Source organism: Capricornis sumatraensis, chromosome 14 (genome assembly GCF_032405125.1).
Source record: "Capricornis sumatraensis isolate serow.1 chromosome 14, serow.2, whole genome shotgun sequence".
NCBI classification, from domain to species: Eukaryota; Metazoa; Chordata; class Mammalia; order Artiodactyla; family Bovidae; genus Capricornis; species Capricornis sumatraensis.
In genome coordinates this window covers 26102707-26108927 of record NC_091082.1, presented here as the reverse complement: position 1 = coordinate 26108927, position 6221 = coordinate 26102707, and the positions used below count along the sequence as shown (strand labels likewise).

The 6221-nt window shown below is 36.6% G+C and overlaps 1 non-coding gene across 1 annotated transcript; it reads right to left on the bottom strand.

Moving 5' to 3' along the window:
- Nucleotides 1-637: 637 nt before the first annotated feature.
- LOC138090941 (U6 spliceosomal RNA) lies at nucleotides 638-741 on the bottom strand. Its single transcript, XR_011145909.1, has one exon. It is a non-coding gene; the product is annotated as a U6 spliceosomal RNA (small nuclear RNA).
- Nucleotides 742-6221: the final 5480 nt, after the last annotated feature.

Sequence of the window (6221 nt, the reverse complement as noted above, 5' to 3'; positions counted from 1 at the left end):
TAGTTTTTCCAGTGGTCATGTATAGATGTGAGAGTTGGACTGTGAAGAAAGCTGAGTACCGAAGAATTTATGCTTTTGAATTGTGGTGTTGGAGAAGACTCTTGAGAGTCCCTTGGACTGCAAGGAGATCCAACCAGTCTGTTTTAAAGGAGATAAGCCCTGGGTGTTCTTTGGAAGGAATGATGCTAAAGCTGAAACTCCAGTACTTTGGCCACCTCATGTGAAGAGTTGACTCATTGGAAAAGACTCTGATGCTGGGAGGGATTAGGGGCAGGAGGAAAAGGGGATGACAGAGGATAAGATGGCTGGATGGCATCACTGACTCCATGGACATGAGTTTGAGTGAACTCCAGGAGTTGGTGATAGACAGGGAGGCCTGGCATGCTGCGATTCATGGGGTCACAAAGAGTTGGACACGACTGAGCGACTGAACTGAACTGAACTGAATATAGTCTGAACCAGGGAGCCTGATTCCTCCAGCCCTTTTTCTTTCTCAAGATTGCTCTGGCTATTCTTGGTCATCTGTGTTTCTGTACCAATTGTAAAAAAGTTCTATATCTGTGAGAAATGCCATTGGTAATTTGATAGGGATTTCTTTGACTGTGTAAATTGCTTTGAATAGTATAGCCATATTCATGAAAGTATGGAACATGTCACCAATTTGAATGTTATCCTTGCACAGGGGCTATACTAATCTCTGTACCATTTCAGTTTTAGTACATTTGCTGCTGAAGGGAGCACTTGATCTTCATTTTAATTGTGTACATTTTCTCCCAGCATTTAAGGCACTGTATATTGTACATACAATATTCATGTCTATTGATGCAATTAAAAGGTGAAATAAAAGAAATTCTGATGATAAATTTAAACTGTTTTCATTATTTAAATTTTCTTCCTTGCAGAGAAAACAGCATCTTTCCTTTTACAGAAAAGTTTCTTAAAGGTAGTGTTACTTCCTGGTTAATCCTGATTGCTCTGTAGCTTCAAGCAATCCCAATGAAACTTTTCTCACTGAAGTCATTACCGATTCCAGTTTTTAATTTATTTTAATAGCTTGTGTTTAATATCTATTTCTATTTATCCCTTGAAAATTCCCCCTTTATTTTTGCTTCAGTGACACTGCTTCTACTTAAAATAGTTTTCTTTCAACTGCTTCTACTTTGCAACATTTGAAGATATTCATTGATTGGACCTTCAAATGATGGTGTTCCATCCACAGCCTCTGTTCTTAGAATGCTTTTCTTCTTAAACACTTCTCAGATATCTCATCTGCTTTCATGAGTTGAAATTTTCTTTAGTAATGAGAGACTAGTCTTTTCTGTAATGATCTAGCTATCAGTATCTCTGTGTCTTAACTCAATAAAGTTTAAACAAACTGGTCGGCTGGGATCCAGCACTCATTATGGTCAATCAAACGAACTGGTAAATTACACAATCTCTAAGAACAACTTTGCCGACATGACATACATCAATGCTTATCACTTTTTCTTATCATGGCTTTGCTTTAAAACAATGGGAGAGTGGAGTAAATGCTACGTGAAAAGACTGGGATTTCTGTGAATAGTTCTAATCATATCATGGCCTCTGACTTCAATCTCCAGCTCAGATCTTTAGACTTGTGTATTTCTCTGTCTTTTGGAAGTCTGTATTTATACTTTTTTTAAAATGAATGTGAAACATATGTCTAATAGAACTCTTATGTTTTCATTCACATTAGAATATCCTCCTTTTAAATCCTGCCTCAGTGATTGGCATTGATACCTATCTAGTTGTTTTAGCTTGAAACGTAGGAAACCATACTAGACATTGCCTAATCTATCTAAAATTAACTTTCACAAAGTCCTTTACTTTGACATAATTTATACATAAAATACAATTTAAAAGTCATTACCACAGTAAACAAGGCCTTTCATTACTTTGCTTTAGTTATCTTAGAAAAATTATGATACACCACTATACAATTCACAGTTTCTGCTGCTGTCAAACTGAGCTATTGTTTCTCTCTTGTTTCTGAAAATTTGTCACATTATGAAGATCTAGAACTGTCTCAGCACCATCTTGAACTAATTAATTCCTGTTGGCCTTTCCAGGCTCAATATATTCTTTTTTTTGTGTTAAATCTTCCCTGACCTCAAATCCCATTGAATCTAGTGCCTCCACTGCACACTCAGTTCACCTCCTCTCTAGAATTTTACTCACTTATATAGTAATTTGTTAATCACAGATATTTATTAAGTATCAACCATAGAAATGGTCCTTTTTTTTTTCCTCAGAGAAAAATAGACAGAATGACTTAGGGGTAGATAAGAGAACACTCAATAATCAGTTCAATAAGTAGCATAATTATATGCCAGGGTACAAACTTGAATTTTGTGATCAAGAGTAGCTATGGATTTTCCAGTAGTCATGTACAAATGTGAGAGTTGAACCATAAAGAAGGCTGAGTGCTGAGGAACTGATGCTTTCGAATTGTGTTGCTGGAGAATAATCTTGAGAATCCCTTTGACTGCAAGGAGATCAAGCCAGTCAATCCTAAAGGAAATCAACCCTGAATATTCATTGGAAGGGCTGTTGCTGAAGCTTAATCTCCAGTACTTTGGCCACCTGATGCAAACAGCTGACTCATGGGAAAGGGCTTAATGCTGGGAAAGGCTGGAAGGAAAAGAGTGCTGCACATAATGAGATGGTTAGATAGCATCACCAGTACTCAATGGACATGTATTTGAGCAAATTCTGGAAGAGAGTGGAGGGCAGAGGAGCCTGGTATGCTACAACGTGTGGGGTTGCAAAGAGTTGGACGCTACTTGGCGACTGAACAACAACAAAATGTAATGATCAATAAGCAGCTTCTCTGAGGAGCCACTAGTTGAACTACCCATAACAGATAGAACTAGCTTTATGAAAAGTAATACAGCCCAAGGTTATAAGGCATGAGTGGTCTTGTTATATTCAAGGAACAAAATGGAGACCAGTGTACCTCCCTGAGTGAGTAACAAAGCAAGTGGCTTGAGATTACCCTGATAAGCATAGCAATATTCTGTTGGACCTTGTTGGTCAAAGTGGGCTTTACTTGAGGTTAGTGTAAGCCCTTTGAAGACATAAAATTGCAAGAAGGGTTGGTGAAGGGAGGGGAGGAACAGAATGAAATAATCTGATTTAGTAACTTTGAAAAATTTATTCCAACTTTTTTATAGCAAGCTGAGAGATCCCTAGGAAATTGATTGTGGTGATCTTGGGGGAATAAAAGATCATATTTTTAGTGCATATCATTGTATGTCAGAATGGAGCACATTCTGTTCTAAAACTTTCTGTTATTCTGTTAAATATATGCCATGAACTTCATGTGGGCAAACGTTGGTGTCCCAAAGATATAGTACAGTGACCGTGGATAAAAATCTCTAAATAATTACTTGTTAAATGAGTTAGTATATTAAAGTTGAGGGAAAGACCAAGAAGGAGTGAAAAAAAAAAGTTGCTGTCTGAAAAGTGTGTTTATAATATATTGTTTTTTGTATAAAATTATATACCAATTACAAATGAAAGATAATTTGGAAGAACTGTTAATTTACTTTTCAGAGACAGAGAAAGACAACCTTAAAATTTGCCTATGAAGTGGTCCATGGATAAGTTTGGAATCTTTCTGTTCTGGGAGGGATGTGAATAAGACAGAGTAGAAGGGCTTGCATACATAAAAAGCTTACAGTAGACTTACTTTCCCCAAATAAATAGTCACTTTTTGTACATATAGCAACTCATGGGTGTGTAAGCAACTTTTTTAAAGAAAACATTAAACTGTAAACTATAGTTGATTTACAATATTATGTTTGTTTCAGGTATACAGCATAGTGATTTAGTGTTTTTATAAATCATACTCCATTTAAAGTTGTTATAAAATGTTGGCTATATTTCCCCATGCTGTAGAACAGATCTTTGCATTTTAATTTGTAAGTAAGTAGTTTGTAACTTTTGGTTCCTACACCTATCTTGCCCATCCCCCATTCTTCTCCCCTTGGTAATCACTAGTTTATTCTCTGTATTTGTGAGGGAACTTTTTTATTTTGTTACATTCATTCATTTTGTTTTTATTGGATTCCACCTAAGTGATAACATACAGTATTTGTCTTTTTCTATTTGACTTATTCCACTAAGCATAATACCTTCCTGGTTCATCTATGTTTTTCTCATGGCAAATTTTCAAAGCAGTTTTTTTTTTTTTTCCTGTTTCTCTCTCTCTCTCTCTCTCTCTCTCTCTTTTTTTTTTTTCTTCTTTTTCCTTTTAAAATCTATCCACTACTAGGGCAGTTCTCTCAAAATGACTTAATTGGTCATTTATATAAGCTTAGAACTGGGTGGTTTGTTTGAGATAAGATCAGAAGATTGGAATCAAAGAAAATTTACTCTTTAAAGATGAGTGTGGACTGAAAATGAAGACGTTCAGTAGAAGAAATCATTTTAATTAGGAAAGTACATCAGAATGTTTGGTGAGTGGATACACTGAATGGAGAAAATCTCAAACCTACATGTAAGAAATTTGCCTGTATGCTCCTTGAAGGTGTTGAGTGTATCTGTGGATTATTGCATCTTTGACATTTGTGGTTTATTCAAGAGCAGCAAAAAGTATTTGTTGAATTAGATTTGGAGATGAGAAAGGTCTATGAGGGTGCTTGGCCTGATTTGATGTCAGTTTTAACAAAAGGACAGTAACTTATAGGAGTAAAAAGTAGTTATAGTTATAGTCTGTTTGAAAGGAAAAGTAATACAGAGACAGGGTAAAGCCTAGAGTTTTTGCACTGCTGCTAAAAATTAGAAAAGTGAAGTAAGAAACGATAAGATGAAAAATTTAATGGAGTAGACATTAAAGGAAATAAAAGATAAAGGCATTTTCAAGCCTGTGAACATAAATTATGGACAGTCAAGGGTGAATATCAGTATGTGAAAATAGAATAAACAGTTAATTGTTGAAAAGAGTTAGAATGATTTTTAGACTATGTTTCCTCCCTAAATTTGACATACAATGTTACTTAAATGTTCTACATTCTTAGCAAAAAGAAAAATACATGGGTTTTTGACATTTCGTATAGTTATGAGCATTTTGGAGATACAAACATGACCTTTTTGGTGCACTTTCCTTTATAGATGGTGATTTTTGTGTAAACAAATTGATGGTTTGTGGCTACCCTGTAGTCATCAAGTCTATCAGCACCATTTTCCAACAGCGTTTGTTCATTTGTCTGTGTCAAATTTGGTAATTCTTGAAATATTTCAAAGTTTTTCATTATTATATTGGTTATGGTGATTTTCAGTCAGTGATCTTTTATGTACCTATTTTCTTTCCTTTGGGGTGCCACAAACCATGTTCACATGAGTCTGCAAACTTAGTTAATAAATATTGTGTGTTGTGACTGCTACATGAACCAGCCATTCCCCTTCTCTCTTTCTCTTCTTGAACCTCTATATTTCCTGAGATACAAACTTAGGCAAATTAATAACCCTACAATGGCCTCTAAATGTCCAAGTTATAGGAAGAGTCTTATGTCTCTCACTTAAAGAAGCTAGAACTAATCAAGCTTACTGAGGAGGGCATGTCATAAAGGGAGATAAGCCTTTGTGGCAAATGGTTACCCATGTTATTAACGGAAGGGAAAAGTGCTACTTCAGTGAACACATGAATGATCTTGTTGCTGATATGGAGTAAGTCTGAGTGGTCTGGATAGACAGTCACACCAGCCACCACATTCTCTTGGTGCTGCTGCTAAGTTGCTTCTGTCGTGTCCTACTCTCTGTGACCCCATGGACTGTAGCCCACTATAGCCCATCAGGCTCCTCGTCCATGGCAAGAATACTGGTGTGGGTTGCCATGCCCTCCTCCAGGGGATCTTTCCAACTCAGGGATTGAACCCACTGTCTCCTGCATTGGCAGGTGGGTTCCTTACCACTGCTGCCACCTGGGAAGCCCCATATTCTTGTAGGCAAAGACTAATCCAGAGCAAGGCTCTCATTCTCTTCAGTTCTATAGGCTGAGAGAGGAGAGGAAACAGCAGAAGAAAAATGTAGAGCTAACTGACTTTGGTTCATGAGTTTTAAGGAAAGAACTCATCTCCATAACAAATGCAAGCTAAAGCAGCAAGTTACTCAGAAGATCTAGCTCAGATCATTAATGGAGGTGGCTACAGTAAACAATAGTTTTTCATTATATTGGAAGAAGATGCCATCCAGGGCCT